Source organism: Globicephala melas, chromosome 13, assembly GCF_963455315.2.
Source record: "Globicephala melas chromosome 13, mGloMel1.2, whole genome shotgun sequence".
In the NCBI taxonomy this organism is placed as follows: domain Eukaryota; kingdom Metazoa; phylum Chordata; class Mammalia; order Artiodactyla; family Delphinidae; genus Globicephala; species Globicephala melas.
The window spans coordinates 84,419,574-84,436,292 of record NC_083326.1 but is presented as its reverse complement, the minus strand read 5'-3'; the positions used below and the strand labels follow the sequence as shown (position 1 = coordinate 84,436,292).

The 16,719-nt window shown below is 50.5% G+C and overlaps 1 protein-coding gene across 5 annotated transcripts in view; it reads left to right on the top strand.

Annotated features, from left to right (window-relative positions):
- The window catches only part of SCARB1 (scavenger receptor class B member 1), a 79,101-nt gene that overhangs the window by 25,277 nt on the left and 37,105 nt on the right, over positions 1-16,719 (top strand). Inside the window, exon 2 of one of the 5 annotated variants that reach the window (XM_060310020.1) lies at positions 14,951-15,042. The exons of 3 other annotated variants lie outside the window; for them this stretch is intronic. The gene's annotated coding sequence lies outside the window, so the exon portion shown is untranslated. Of the gene's footprint in view, positions 1-2,536; positions 2,679-14,950; positions 15,043-16,719 lie in introns of those variants that run through there. One more of the 5 variants, XM_060310021.1, reaches the window with a different exon arrangement.

Sequence of the window (16,719 nt, the reverse complement as noted above, 5' to 3'; positions counted from 1 at the left end):
CAGGGGACGCGGGTTCGTGCCCCGGTCCGGGAAGATCCCACATGCCGCGGAGCAGCTGGGCCCGTGAGCCATGGCCGCTGAGCCTGCGCGTCCGGAGCCTGTGCTCCGCAACGGGAGAGGCCACAGCAGTGAGCGGCCCGCGTACCGCAAAAAAAAAAAAAAGAGAGAGAGAACAGTATGATTGCCCTGTGCCACTTCTCTGCGTTAATGGACATTGAGGCCCGTGCCCTCCGGTTTCACGTGTGCCACCGCCTGCATCCATTCTCCTTCCCCGAGTTATTGTGAAGCATGTATACAGGTTCGTCTGAGTCTCTAACGCGGTGGTTCGCTAGCTGTCTCCTGCAGCAGAAGCCCCGGAGGGCTTGTTAAAACACAGATGTCTGGGCACTCCCCCAGCGTTGCTGAGTCGGCAGGTCTGAGATGGGGCCTGAGAGCCAGCTTTTCTATCAAGTTCCCAGGTGATGCTGGTGTTGCTGGTTCAGGGAGCACGCTTGGAGAACCACTGCTTGAACAGGTCCATGGTAAACAAGGACATGAAGCAGGAGACCCCCTGCCCCTGACGTTGCCCCCATGCTGTTATCCCGTGAAAATGAATTCCAAGGAGCAGTGATGAGTTTTTGAAATGAGGAACCTGATCAGCTATTCAGAAATGCCCTGCGTCCCCACCCCCTGCAGTTGGGTCCCTTTTGGGGGGCTGAGGAAGTGCGGCTCAGTGGTCGATCGGTCTCTGCCCAGCCAGGAAGCTTCCCGAGGCCCCCTAGAATCCCGAATCGCTCTGTCATCTGACCTTTGCTCCCCCCAATCTGTCCTGTGGGAACCTGTTGGCTTTTGGAGGCCTGCTTTGGGGAGACGCCCCCCTGGTTCTGATGTTGCCCCAGGAGAGGGGAGGCTGGCCTTCTTGGGCCCCTCAGTCCCTCCTGCGCCGTGTTCCCAGCTGACACTGCAGCTGGCTGAGCTCTTTGGGGGGTGTCTCAGTTCCTGTTCTGAGGGACACCCTTGTGTCACCGTGAAGCCAGACTACCCTTTGGTCTTAGAATTCGGGAGGAGGTAGGGGCCCGTCTGCAGCCCAAAAAGGGCTTCTCTGCAGATCCAAGCTTTGAGAACAAAGTCCCTCCCACCCCGCACTGCAGCACTTGCAGGAAGTCCCACGCAGACTGTGTTCAGCCCTGTGTTTCTTTTAAAGAGGGTTGGACCGAGCGTCCTGGGCTGGGCGTGGGGCTGCACTTCGGGACAGGGGGCTTCCCACGGCGGGACCTGGTCCACCGTGTCCCCGGCGGGGGCCCCGCCTGTTGGCTACAGACAGCGATGCTCTGGAAAGGAAGCGGTACATGAGGAACAAATGTCCCTCTGCTGCGGCGTTTGGGTGCTCCTGGGTGTGGAAGGGGCTGTATGGGAGGAAGCCCCGCATCTCTGAGTGGGTGTGGCAGGCGGGACGATGGCCCCCCCCCCCCAAAGACATCCTGATCCCGGGACCTGTGAGTGTGTTGCCCCACGTGACAAAAGGGACTTCGCAGCTGTGATTAAATTAAGGATTTGGGGGATGGGATTATCTGGGTGGGACCAGTGTCATCCTAAGGGTAAGAGGGAGGCAGGGGGGTCAGAAAGAGTGTGATGATGAAAGCAGAGGCTGAAGGAATGCAGGAGGATTCTAGAAGCTGGAAAATGCAGGGACTTGGATTCTCCCCGAGAGCCTCCAGAGGGAGCGGGCCCTGCCGACACCTTGATTTTAGCCCTATTTCGGGGTGAGACCTATTTTGGACTTCTGACCTCCAAAGCTGTAAGGTACTAAATTTGTGATGTTTTAAGCTGGTACATTTTTTTTTTTTTTTGCGGTACGCGGGCCTCTCACTGCTGTGGCCTCTCCCGTTGCGGAGCACAGGCTCCGGACGCGCAGGCTCAGAGGCCATGGCTCACGGGCCCAGCCGCTCCGCGGCATGTGGGATCTTCCCGGACCGGGGCACGAACCCGCATCCCCTGCATCGGCAGGCGGACTCTCAACCACTGTGCTACCAGGGAAGCCTAACATATCTACTTTTAAACATTTCAGTATTTTTTCAACGACTTTAATGTTCTGGGAAAAAAATGTATCTAGGGGCTCACATTCTTCCTTTGCTTCAAGCTCTGATGTGACTTGGCCAGGCACTGATTTGAACCTCATGGTAGCCCTGTGAGATAGGTCCTGCTTTGTGTTTCAATAGCTTCCTATCTTAGAACAGTTTTAGATTTACAGAAAAATGGAGGCGATAGTACAGCGTGTACCTCACACCTGGTCTTCCCGTTGTTAGCATCTTTAATTAGTGTGGTCCGTTTATTACAGCGAATGAACCAGTGGTGATACATTGGTATCAACTAAAGTCGCCACTTCGTTGAGATTTCCTTAATTTCTATTTCACCTCCCTTTTCTGTCGCAGGATCCCGTCCGGGACACCGTGTCACACTTAGTCACTGTGTCCCCTCAGGCTCCTCTCGGCCGTGCCCGTTTCTTAGACCATCCTTGGTTTTGGTGACCTGGACGATTTTGAAGAGCACCGGTCAGCGCTTTTGTCACATGCCCTTCTATTGGGATTTGTCAGATGCTTCTCTCATGATTCGACTGTGGTTTCTGGGTCTGGGGAGGAAGTGCACAGAGGGCGAGTGCCGTGCTCATCCCGTTATGTCAACATGACGCCCCTGTTGAGGTTGGTCCTGCTTCCAATCCCTTTTTATAGATGAGGAAACCGAGGCACAGGAAGCTGTGTCGGGCCCCTGCTGGCAGGAGGAGAAGGGCAGGAAGTTGGGAAGTAGGGAGCAGCTCGCTGCAGACGTAGGGCTGGGTCTCCTTGCTTGTAGGGTGTCGCTCCCAGCCCTCCCGCCCACCACCCCCCGTGCCCCCATTGGTCTCCTCGCTGTTCTCCAGGGGGCAGGCGGAGAGCTTCAGAGGTCAGATTTTTTTTTTTTTTTTTTTTTTTTGCGGTACGCAGTCCTCTCACTGTTGGGGCCCCTCCCGTTGCGGAGCACAGGCTCCGGACGCGCAGGCTCAGCGGCCATGGCTCACGGGCCTAGCCGCTCCGAGGCATGTGGGATCTTCCCGGACCGGGGCACGAACCTGTGTCCCCTGCATCGGCAGGCGGCCTCTCAACCACTGCGCCACCTGGGAAGCCCAGAGGTCAGATTTGATGGAACGCAGCCCCCTTGTTGAGCCTTTGTGGGCTGAGGCTCCCCTTGAGGGAGTGATAAATGGCTTAAAAACACTCACCTTCATATTAAAATTTTTTGCTTTAATTTTCTTTTTCATTAAAAAAAAATCTAAATTTAGGGAATTCCCTGGCGGTCCAGTGGTTAGGGCTCTGTGCTTCCACTGCAGGGGGCACGGGTATGAGCCCTAGTTGGGGTACTAAGATCCCACAAGCTGCGCGGCTCAGCCACAAAAAATAAATAAATAAAAAAAATCTGAATTTAACATCCATACAGGAAAGTGCACAACCTTAGGTGTGGAGGTTGATGAATTTTTACGTGGGCGTGCACACTTGCCATGCTCACCTGTAGAAAGCTCTCCTGCACCCCTTTCTGTCAACGCCCACCCCTATCACCAGAGATTAGCTTTGCCCGTTCCCTGGAACAGCACGTAAACGGACTCATACAGCGAGTTCTCCTGGGTGTCGAGCATCTCTTCGTCACGTTGTGCTCGTACGGTTCATCTGTGTCCACTCCCTTTCCTTGCTGGGTGACGTCCCATTGTACGAAGGTGCCCCCATTTGTCATCCATCCACTTGTTTGTGGACATTTGCGTTATTTAGCTTTAGGAGATAACGCCCCAGTGCTTTCTATGGCAATCGTACCGAATTACACTTCCGCCAGCCGTGTGTGAGCATTCGTGGTTGCTGCACATCCTTGCTGACATCTGTTATTGTCAGTCTTTTTCTTATCCTTTTTTTTTTCTGTTATATATATGTATTTAATTATTATTATATGTGTATTGTTTCAGATTATTTTCCATTATAGTTTATTATAAGATATTGAATGTTGTTTCCTGTGTTATACAGTAATCCTTGTAGCTTATTTATTTTATATATAGTAGTGTGTAACTGTTCATCGCATACTCCTTATTTATCCCAGTAGGGTTTTTTTTTTGTTTTTTTGGTCAGTCTTTTTCATGTTAGCCTTTTTGGTGTATGGTGTAGGATCTCCTTGTGAATCTAATGGACCTTTCTCTGATGACTACACTGCCCAGGGCAGGTGGGGTGGCTCTGTGAAGCCACGGGGATTGAGCTTCCTATCTTTCTACTCTACCATCCTTTGTGCGTGGCTTCCATTCTCATGACTGCCTCATGATCCAAGGTGGCTGCTGTAGCTTCGTCCATCATGTCCGCAGTCCAGGCAGCAGGAAGGGGGACTTGTCAACAAATACGTAGGAACTGCCGATGTTGATGATGCTGGGAAGACAAAACAGGTGATGGATAGAATGTGATGGGGGAAGGGTTACTTTAGAAAGGGTGGTTTCTTTGTCCATTTCATTCACTGCTAGAGTCCCCAGACCTAGAACAGAGCCTGACATGCAGTGAGAAACCAGTTAATATTGTTGAGGGAAGGTCTCGTTGAAAAAGTGACATCAGACTTGAGAAATGAGGGGGTCACCTATGTGGGCATCGGGGGGAAGATTGCCCTTGGAGGAGCAAACAGTCAGTGCAAAGGCCCTGTGGCAGAATCTTGCCCAGTGGGCTCAGGAACAATGAGGCCAGTGTGGCTGGATCAGAGTGAACGAGGTGGACGGCAAAGGGAGCTACGATTGGTATAGCTGCAGGGAGCCAGATGGTGCAAGACCTCGTAGGTCACTGTCAAGAGATTTGGATTTATTTCCAAGATAAGTAGGGAGCCGTGGGAGGTGTTTGAGTGGGGGGAATATCATGATCAGATGTACCTTTTAAAAGGGTAACTCTGATCTATGCGGGAAATAGACTAGGGACAAAAGCAAAAGTGAGAAAGCCAGTGAAGAGGTGACTGCATCTGTCGGAGCAAATGATGTTAGGAGCTGGGGTGGTTGGATGGATTTTTTGTGCATCTTAGAGCAAGACTTCCTGATGGATGGTTTTTGGGTGGGAGAGAAATGGAGGAATCAAGCATGACTCAACTTCTTAGCTTAAGCAACTCACCCCGCTGTTTCAGCAACGTGCTTGGGTTTTCTATAAAAAACCTTTTCTTTCATTCTTCTTACCTTTAAAACCAAAAGAAGTTGGAACATTAGCCAAGGGTGTGACGTTCCCAAATTCCAGACTGAATCAGCCCATGCTGCAGTCTTCCCTGCGCTCATGGGCCCCACGGGGCTGGGGACATCTCTGGAGCCCTCGGATGCAGGGGGTAGGAAGTGACTGGAGTGGGAAGGGTCTGGTCCTGTCCCAGAACCTGGCCTCAGACAGGTGAATCAGCCTCCTGGCCCATCTGGTCAGAGGTGTGTTGCCTGTTATCACTGGGGGAGGGATTGGGTTTTGCAATTCAATGGCCAGGTCAAAATTAATGATTAATTTGCGAAACTCCTGTCCTGTGTGCTCTGAGCTCAGTGGGAGAGAAATGTGAGGGCACTGGCCTGCATGTTGGTGCAGGACCTGTGGCTTGGTCTCTTCCTGCACCTGTGACATCGGGGTGGTAATTGGTCCTCGAGCTTCAGTGTCTGTGTCTGTTCCATGGGCCTTTGAGAATGTAATGAGGTGAGGTAGGTGGAAGTGTTTTGCTACCTGAGTAGTGCTTTACAGATGGTGGATAGGATTCTCCAGCTCCCCGACCCTCCCCCAGCTTCTCAGGGGCCCTGTCTTGTTCATCTTTAAATTCAGAACATGTCGTCTAGCACAGAGTGGGTGACTGTCCACAGAATGACCTGGGTCCTAATTAGGTCAGAGCAGGCTCATCGTAGGTAGTTCCCCAAAGGCTTCGTGGAGGAGGTGGCACCTGGAGAGTGGGGTTTTGGATTTGGCACTCAGGGCCATCCTGGGAGCAGGGAGAGTGCCGTGGGAGGGCAGTGGCCACTTGTGGGTTCAAGCGACACCCTGATCACTTCGCTTTGCCCTGGCTTTTTGCCCCTGGGTTGGGCTGAATAGGGTCCCCCCCAAAAAATATTACTTCCAAGTCCTGTCCTAACCCCCGTTACCTGCGAATGTGACCTTATTTGGAAATAGGGTCTTTGCAGATGTGATTAAGGTAAGGGTCAGGTGGGCCCTAAGTCCAACAAGAACGTCCTTATAAGAAGAGGACACATAGAGGGGGGGATGTGATGACAGAGGAAGAGGTTGGAGGGATGCGCCTAGGAAAGCCTGAGACCACCAGGAGCTAGAGGAGCAGGTTAGGAGCCTGCCCTGGAGCCTTCTGGAGGAGCATGGCCCTGCCCACGCCTTGATTTCGGACTTCTGGCCTCCAGAACTGGGAGGCGTTACATATTTTAAGTCACCCAGTGTGTGACTTTGTTCCAGTGGCCCAAGGGGCCTAACGCAGATGCTTTACTGCTCGGGAGATGGGCGAGAAGAGATTTCCTGGTAGGTGGTTTCACCGGGGGTCACGGACTTCCTGGCCCTCGAGACCCGGCAAGAGATGCTTTTTCTGGCCTCTGTGAGCTGAGGTCCCGTGCTCTGGCTGCTGGCTCCTGAGGGTGAAGGTAGAGGTCCCTGGAGTCATGGGGCCCCTCTCAGCCTCTGCCTGCTTCTCTACTCCAAGCTCATCCCATGCGTGTGCAGGAGGCCTGCCTGGCTGGCCTGAGGCCCCTGGAGGGACAGCCATGTGAGGCCTGGGCCTCTCCCCTGCCTTCCGCTGGCCTTTCTGTGAAACAGAAGGCTGGTCTGCTGTCCCTCACCCTGCATCCTCTGGGCCTCAGGACATCTGCTCTGCCCCTTCCCTAGGCAGGGTCCTCACCGCCTGGCCTGGAGAGGAGATGGGGTCTGTTGGAGGTGGGACCACCCTTGGATGGGATAGTGGTCTGAGTCTCATCATCTGTCTACCCCAGTCCTGAGGCTGTGGCCTGGCCTGTGAGGTTGCAGCTCACATTTTTTTTTTTTTTTTTTTTTTTTTTTTGCGGTACGCGGGCCTCTCACTGCTGTGGCCCCTCCCGCCGCGGAGCACAGGCTCCGGACACGCAGACTCAGCGGCCATGGCTCACGGGCCCAGCCGCTCCGCGGCATGTGGGATCTTCCCGGACCGGGGCACGAACCCGTGTCCCCTGCATTGGCAGGCGGACTCCCAACCACTGTGCCACCAGGGAAGCCCGCAGCTCACATTTTTATTAAAATGGTAATTTTTAAGATGTATTTACTTGAAACATGAAATTTGCATTTGTTCCATCACACGTCCACTGAGCTGCTTGGGCCCCAAATAGGCCATGCTCTCTGTGTATTTAGAAAAAAAAAATTATCTCGGGAATTCCCTGGAGGTCCAGTGGTTAGGACTGTGCGCTTTCACTGCTGTGGGCCTGGGTTCAATCCCTGGTCAGGGACCTAAGATCCTGCAAGCCGCGCAGCACGCCCGCCTCCTCACATTCCCCCATTACGAGCTTTTTAAAACATACACAAAGGAGAAAGCAGATCGCCGCTCCCTAGACGTTTCTACTTGGATTCTATTTGTTCCCGAGCTCACGTTGCTGAGCACCTGCTGAGTGCCAAGCACTGTTCCAGGCCCTGAGATACATCAGTGAGCAGCTGAGGATCCAGTCCTGGTGGGTTTCTGATCCAGTGGGGCAGACAGATGAAGAACAATAGACACAATTAATTATAATTATGCCGGAAGGTGACAAGGACTATGGAAAACCCAGAGCAGGCTGGGGGGTGTTCAGGAATTTGAAGTGGATGGGGTGGGTCTTCCTGAGAAGGGGGCATGTGAGGAAAGATTAGGAGGGGCGAGAGATGTGGCCATGCTGCTACCTCGGGAAAAACATCGAGGGCAGAGGGAACAGCCCATGCAAAGGCCCTGGGGCAGGAGTGTGCCTGCATATACAGGGGACAGCAAGGAGGCCAGCATGGATGGCCTGAGTGAGTGACAGGGACATGTAGGATGTGGGGCCTGGAGAGGCCACAGGGGCCAGACCAGATGGAGGGACTTATAGACCAATGCTGAGCTGGCAACTTTTAGGTTAATAGCATTTTCAAGAAATAAAATGTTCCACATTATTTTGTGTGTTTGAAAAATTCATGTGAAGAGCCAATAGTGACTGTTACCTTTTCTGCAGCTTGCCTTTTTTTTCCCTCAAGATTCTTTCTCTGAGCCTTATCCAGGTAGACCCGGTCCTTTCATTCATTTTGCCTGATATAGTTGTGTGCAGAAGCCCAATTTATCTCTGGCTGAGAATCTGCTGAACCGTCTGTTCCTTTTCGAGATTCGACGATTCTGAGGCATGCAGGATCTTAGTTCCCCGACCAGGGATCGAACCTGTGCCCGCTGCAGTAGAAGCTAGGAGTCTTAACCTCTGGACTGCCAGGGAAGTCCCTCGACGATTCTTCTGCAGCCCTCTCGCACACACGTGGGACTGTCTGTAGGGCAGAGTTGTCCAGTTGTGGGCTGTGATCCGATAGAGGGATGTGAGACGATTGGGGTCAGTGGGGGCCAACACTGTAAAAACAGGATGGACTGGGAGAGAATATCTGAGGAGCAAATAATCCGTTGGGAGTGTAAGTGGCATCATATTGGAAAGGCGGGTGTTCTTTCCTGAAGCTTGTTTCAGTCACCCCAGGTGTGTAGGTCGTGGTCCTGGGCGGGGCCAGTAGTGTCTGAGAGCCAGTGTGCAGAGCAGGGGACCGCAGGGTCATGGGGGCGTGCCGTGCTCACGTTCTGGGGCACCTCCGTTTCCCCACACCTTTACCCGCACTTGGTTTTCTCAGGTGACTTAATTTGTGTCCATCTTTTGGGAAATATCTCGTTTTAATTTGCAGCTAATCTTTTTTCTTTTTGAAATTGTGGTGAGATTCACTTAACATAAAGCTCACCATTTAAACCGTTAAAAAGCGTACAGTTGAGTGATATTTAGTACATTCATGATGTTGTGCAGCCATTACCACCGTCCGGTTCCAGAACATCTTCATCACCCCAGAAAGAAACCCTATACCCGTTAAGGAGCCCCTCCCCAGTGCTCCCCTGGCAGCCACCAGGCTGCCTTCTGTCCCTGTGGATTTGCCTGTTCTTTTCTTTTTGGCTGCGCCGCGCCGCTTGCAGGATTTCAGTTCCCCGACCAGCAATTGAACCTGGGCCACAGCAGTGAAAACCCAGAATCCTAACCACTAGGCCACCAGGGAACTCCCTTGCTTATTCTAGACACTTCACATAAACGGAATCATACAGTGTGTGTCCTTTTGCTACTGGCTTATTTCACTTAGTGATGTTTTCAAAGTTCATCCATGGTGTATAGCCTGGGTCAGAATTTCCTTCCTTTTTAAGGCTGAATAACACTGGATACACCACATTGCATTTATCCACTCATCCATCGATGGACACTTGGGTTGCTTCCACCTATTGGCTATTGTGGATAATGCTGCTGTGAACATAGATGTGCTCATATACACCCTTTTAAAAAAGGCTTGATGAAAACGCCCCATCTCTTGATTTTAGTTGCCACACCGATGAGGTATATACATTGCATAAAGTTCAACAAACTACACATAAAAAGGATGCGTGATCAGGACCTCGATAACCTTTTGCTAAGTGAAAGAAGACATATGTGGCCTTTTGTGTCTCTGCTTGTTTTTAAGAAATAGAGAATTAGGGACACATTTGAAGACTTGTATGATTCTCTTTATCTGAGAAAAGGCAAATCCATAGAGACAGAAAGTAGACTGGTGGTTGCCAGGGGCTGGGGGAGGGGATTGAGTGCTAATGCGGTTTTGTCTTGGGTGATGAAAATGTTCTGAAATTAGATGGTGGTGATGGCTGCGCAACTCTGAGAATAGACTAAAAACCATTGCGTCGTACACTTTGAATGGATAAATTGTGTGGTGTCTGAATCAGATCTCAATAAAACTGTCAGAAAATCTTAGTGTCGTGTTTTCAAGGTTCATCCGTAACATGCATCCTTTTTAAGTGTCGTTTGATGAGCTTTATCACATGTATACATCTCTCCTGTCTGGCAGCCAAAATCAAGGGATGGGACATTTTCATCACCCCAAGGAGCTTCCTGATGCCCTTTTGCAGTCAGCTTCCTCCCTCCCCCGAGCCCCTGGCAACCACCGATCTGGTTTCTGTCCCTCTAGAGTTTTCCCTTTTCCACAGTGTCATATAAGTGAAATCATATAGTATGTAGCTTTTTGTATCTGGCTCTTTCAATTTAACATAGGCTTTTTTATCTAATTTTTTTTTTTTTTTTTTTGGCCTCGCCGTGCAGCATGCAGAATCTTAGTTCCCCGACCAGGGATCGAACCTGTGCCCTCTGCCTTGGCAGCTCAGAGTCTTAACCACTGGACTGCCAGGGAAGTCCCTAACATAGGCTTTGAGGTTCATCCATGTGGCGTTTATCAGCAGTTGGTTCCTTTTATTGCCGAGCATTTATTCTGTTGTGTGGAGGCACAGCAGTTGGTTTATCCATTGTGATGTTTGAGTTGTTTTAAAAACATCTTTGTGATTGATGGACATTTAGGTAAGTCATGCTCTTAAAGGCTTCCTAGCCTTTGCAGAGGCGGGGCCCCTGCCAGGACCGCCCTCCCCATCTTCTTTCCCTGGCAAAGCCCAACTCCTTTGTTCAATCCCCAGCTCACATGCCCTCTCTTCCAGGCAGCCCTCCTGACTGTCCAGAATGAGCCTGGAGAATCTGGTTGGATAAAAGGGAGTGGCGTCCAACGAGGGATCACCTTGGCCTTCTCTCTCAGTCTTTGTTTTCGGGCTGTGATCTTTGACCTTAGGGGAGGGGGCAGGGATAGAATCAGTTGTTAGTCAAAAGGCCCTGAGCTTGGCCTGTGCACTGTTATCTAATCAGCTTCCTGGTCCTGATGCCTGTGGTCCGGTGTGACCGAAACAAAGTTATCCTGTGGATCGCAAGCGGTGCAAAGTCCAACCCCCACTGGAGGTGGGGCAGTGACAGGGGGAGGAGGAAGGGCTGGTCACTTCGTGCCAGGTAACTGCATGGCTGATCTTCTGGGTCCCCAGGCTCTACTGGACCCTGTTCTAAGCACTTTACCTCTACATACCCACTTACTTTGGACGCTATCATTACACCCATTTTATGGATGAGGAAACTGAGGTGCAGAGAGGATCAGTGACTTATCCCAGAAAGCAGAGCTGGGTCACAGGAGATTGCCCGATGAACAGGGGTGGGACCCCAGGGCCCCAAAACCCCTTCTGTTGGAGGGAGAGACACATGGCTTCATCTGGTGACTCATCGGTTTGGCACTGATTTATCCCTGAACTGGGTGGGCAGGCCAGGAGATTAGGAAAGCACAGAGGGATTCCGGAATTCCAAAAAAGCCTTGTCCGTGTCCAGACCTTTGCCAAGAAACAGGGCTGGGGGAGGGAGGCAGGAACTGGAAACTTTTTAAAATTTTAAACCACTTTATTGAGGTATGATTGACATTGGAAAAAGCTATATGTATATAATTATGCAACTCGATGAGTTTGGAGAGAAGTATACACCTGTGAAACCATCACCATGATCTGTGAAACCATCACCATGATCTGTGAAACCATCACCATGATCTGTGAAACCGTCACCACGAGTTTGGAGAGAAGCATACACCTGTGAAACCATCACCAAGTGTACACCTGTGAAACCATCAGCACGATCAAGATGTCCATCACCTCCGAAAGTTTCCTCCCAACCTCTTTATTTATGTTTGTTATTATTGGTAGTAGTAGTAACAGTAGTTACGCATGATGAATAGGAGTTAGCAATACTGCATTGTATATTTAAATGTTTGCTAAGAGGGTAGATCTCATGTTATATATTTTTACTACCGAGTCCAAGCTCGCTCTGCTTGCCGCACGACAGGCCAATAAATTGGAGACGAGGTGTTGAGGCAGGGAATATGAATTTTTTAAAAAAACATTTTTATTGGAGTATAATTGCTTTACAATGGTGTGTTAGTTGCTGCTGTATAACAAGGTGAATCAGCTATATGTATACATATATCCCCATATCCCCTCTCTCTTGCGTCCCCTTCCCACCCTCCCTATCCCACCCCCTAGGTGGACACAAAGCACCGAGCTGATCTCCCTGTGCTATGAGGCTGCTTCCCACTAGCTGTCTGTTTTGCATTTGGTAGTGTATATATGTCCATGCTACTGTCTCACTTCGTCCCAGCTTACCCTTCCCCCTCCCCGTGTCCTCGAGTCCATTGTCTATACAACTATTCATTCGTAAAGCCAGCAGACGGAGAAGACAGCCGACTAATGTTTCAAAGTAACCATCTTACAGGGTTTGGATGCCAGTTTCTTTTCTAGCACAGAGAGGGGGAGGAGATGAGGAAGACAGTACAGAGGCCATAAGTTTTGCGAATATCCCCTGGAATGGCCAGCCCCGGGGAGGGGATGTGTTCATTTCTTCTTTCTTGCAGCCGTGCACAGGTGGACAGGGTCCGGATGCTTCCCTGAACAAAGGCATTTGGTTTAACATTCAGGCAGAGGGATAGGGTTCCCCGAGGCAGGCGGTTCTGTATAGACAGTCCTTTTAGTGAACAAAAGCAGCGGCAAGCAAAGGTTAAAGTGAAAGAAACAGGTCCAACATGGAATCAGATTTGGCTCTTCCCTGTTACATTTTATCCCAAACACGTCAAAAGAAGGAAACTGGATCGATGTCGCTTTTCTCCTGGCCGAGTGCCTGACTGAAGCCAGGACAGGCGGGCCCCCTACCTACTAGCCCCGGGTGTATCTGTTCTGTGGATGGGGGATGGAGAGAGGGCGTGATGGCACTGCCCCTCTGTCGCTCCTCCCTGTGGGCCTGTCTTTGTTGCTTTGGGTTAAAGATTTCCGTCCTGCATGACTAACAACCCTGCCCCCCCCACCTGCAACCCCACGAGCGGACTCCAGGCTGACGTTTGAATTCCACTCTCCAAGCCTTTGGCTGGTGGGGGTGGGGGGTGGGGGTGGGGAAATGGCCTCTGGGGTGGGACCTGTTGTGGGCCAGTGGGGAGGGGGAGAGCTACCCAGCCTCGCGGGCCCCAGTCCCGCCCCCGCCGTAACACGGAGAGGTCCCCCCCTCTGGGAGATGGTGCAGGTGAGGTGCTCCGGCAGGCGTGGCAGAGGGGCATCCCGGCGGTCCAGCCGTGGCCTTAAGATGTGTGACCCGCCTCCCGGGTGTGTTTTTTTTAAAATGTGATGGAACTGCACATTTTTTAAAATTTTTAAATTTATTTTAATTTTTTGGCTGTGTTGGGTCTTCGTTCCTGTGCAAGGGTTTTCTCTAGTTGCGGGGAGTGGGGGCCACTCTTCATCGCGGTGCGCAGGCCTCTCATTATCCCGGCCTCTCTTGTTGAGGAGCACAGGCTCCAGACGCGCAGGCTCAGTAGTTGTGCCTCACGGGCTTAGTTGCTCCGCGGCATGTGGGATCTTCCCAGACCAGGGCTCGAACCCGTGTCCCCTGCATTGGCAGGCGGACTCTCAACCACTGCGCCACCAGGAAAACCCCCAGGTGTGTTTGATTTTGAAAAATAAGTTGCTGCCATTGAAACAATTGGGAGATGCCATAGAAACATCTGGATTTCTGGTAGCTCACAAAACATGGGAGGAGCTGGAAAAACCCAAGCCCCGGGGACCTCAGGGGCCCAGAGGGAAGTTGCAACTGCTGCCTTTGTTTTAGGGGGGGTGACCCCTTCCGTTCACCATGTCCTCCCCCACCTCCGTGCTCACCCGAATTGCCCTCTCGGTTGTATGTGTCAGGACTGAGCTGGGGACGGGCCCTCCCTACAGCTGTGCACGGGGCTGCCACTCCGTCCCTCTTCCCCTCTCCTGGCCGCCCTGGGATGTGCCCTCATTGGGCTCTGCAGCTCCAGAGCTGGGGGCTGGGAGGCCCGGATGCTGGCTTCCCCCTCCCTGCATTAAACTTGGGAGAGGCGCGCTCAGGGCTGGCCCCCACCAGGGTCTTGTGGCCTTTTCCCTCGCACTGAAGAGGTCAGCTGTCACCTGTCACAGTGGACCCTCCTGCACCCCGCACCGAACTCCCTCACTTACGTCTTCATTAAAACTGACAAAGGAAACCAATAATAATAATAGTAATAATAATGATAATAATAATAATAGTGGCTGCCTCGAAGGATCGTGGTGCTAGTCAGGGAAGTGACAGTGCAGTGAAGAGTCTAGAACAAGCACCTGACACACAGGCCCACTCGGGAAATGCTCGTGTTTTTTTTTTTTTAGTTTTATATCGGAGTATAGTTGATTTACACTGTTGTGTTAGTTTCAGGTGTACAACTAAGTGATTTATATATAGTAGTGTCTATGTTAATCCCAACCTCCTAATTTCCCTTTGGTAACCGTAAATTTGTTTTCTGTGTCTGTTTCTGTTTTGTAAATAAGTTCATTTGTATCATTTTTTTTAGGCTCCACATGCAAGTGATATGTATGACATTTGTCTTTCTCTGTCTGACTTACTTCACTTAGTATGATCATCTCTAGGTCCATCCATGTTGCTGCAAATGGCATGATTTCATTCTTTTTTATGGCTGAGTAATATTCCACTGTATATGTGTACCACATCTTCATCCATTCGTCTGTCAATGGGCATTTAGGTTGCTTCCATGACCTGGCTATTGTAAATAGTGCTGCAGTGAACACTGTGGTGCATGTATCTTTTCGAATTAGAGTTTTCTCCGGATATAGGCCCAAGGGTGGGATTGCTGGGTCATATGGTAATTCTATTTTTAGTTTTTTGAGGAACCTCCATACTGTTCTCCATAGTGGCTGCACCAATTTACATTCCCACCAACAGTGTAGGAGGGGTCTCTTTTCTCCATACCCTCTCCAGCAGGGAAATACCCGTTTTTGTTGCTTTGTACGAACCATGTTTACTAGTCACCTTTATTTGCAGGTACTGGATGCTCGGGTTATAAAAATGATCCTTGTGACTCCTGTAGCTGGTAGGAAGACGTGTTTATCAATAAAGGATTGTTACACCTGAAGGCAAGTCTCTGATCTCCTGATATTTTCAAGAGAACCCTGAAGTCCAGGTTTTATGTTAATTAAATCTCCCAGTTTTTTGTTCTTGGCAATGAGTTCAACTTTTCTTCATTTAAATGCCACGTAGGTCAAATGAGGCACAGCTGAGGCTATAGAGTCACTGGCCCCATTGTACAGATGGGAAAACTGAGGTTCAGGGCCGACTAACTTGCCCGGAGGGCCCTCGGGTCAGACTCCCTCCAAATCTGCTCCTTCCCAGAGCCTGCCGGTTGGATACATGGGGCTGAGCCTGATCTCCAGCTCCAGCCTTCTGCCTGCTCTGGGGCTGCTGCCCATTGGTTCTGGGACAGTCTGTTTGGGGACAGTGGGGGTGGCTGTCCTTGTCCTGGAAGACCACGTTCAAAGAAAGGGTGAGGGTGACGCAAGCTGCCCAGACATCTAGCTTTGCAACATTGAGCGTCTATCTGATGGGCTGGGTCAGGCTGGGCGGGGGCAGGATTGGGGGGACCTCCTGTGTCACTGGGGCAGGGAGCTCAGAGCTGAAGAGCGAAGCAGGGATTAGAGGCCAGTGTATCTGACAGACTCTCCGAGTGAGCTTCAGACCTGTCATCTTCCGCCGTTTAAGGAAATCAAGTTTTGTCCAAGCTTTATAAATCTGGAGACTTAGAGTTTATATAAATTTCTGCCTTGCTGGCTTTTCGTGGAAAACTGCTTCTGTTCTCATCTCCTTCTGCTCTTCCCCTCAGAGACCCTGCTCTGGCCATGCTGGCCTCCTTGCTGTTCCTGAATGCTCTGTCTCAGCTCCTCCCTGCCTCAGGGCCTTTGCACGGACTGTGGCTTCTTCATAGACTTATCCACCACCACCAAATACACGTGTTCCCCTCAGTGCCCTTAGTTTTTAATTTTGGTTTAGTTTTGGTCTTTTGTTTTTCCTTACATTTCACCTGCCTTACTCCTCTGTTTAAAATTGCAGCCTTCTTCCCTGTCCCTGCTGTGTTCTCACTATGCCCTGTCACCTAGTGTGCACTTTACCGTAATTATTGAAGACCTCTCCCTTACTGGAATAAGAGCCCCACGACGTTGGAGATCTGGGTCTGTCTTGTTCGCTCTCCTATCCCCAGCTCTTAGAAGAGGGCCCGACTTGTAGTAGGTGCTCAATAAATGTGTGTTGACAGACATAGAAAACAAACTTATGATCACCAAAGGGGGAAGTGGGATGGGGAGGGCTAAATTAGGAGTTTGGGATTAACAGATACACACTACTATATATAAAGTAGGTAAACAAGAAGGACCTACTGTATAGCACGAGGAACTATATTCAATATATTATAATAACCTATAATAGTAAAGAATCTGAAAAAGAATATATATATATGTAAAATTGAATATTTTGCTGTACACCTGGAACATTGTAAATCAATTATACTAAAGTTTTTAAAAAATGTGAATGAATGAATGAATTGAATGAATGAGTGAATGAATGAATGACGCATTTGGCACACAGAGCCCACTTTCCGCTGGGTGCCAAGTGCTGTGGTCAAGCAGCGGCCATCTCCTGGTCCCCCAGTCAGGCTGCCGTTATGAAAACACATTTTAAAAATAACACATAAAGGCTTCCCTGGTGGCGCAGTGGTTAAGAATCCGCCTGCCAATGCAGGGGGTACGGGTTTGATCTCTGGT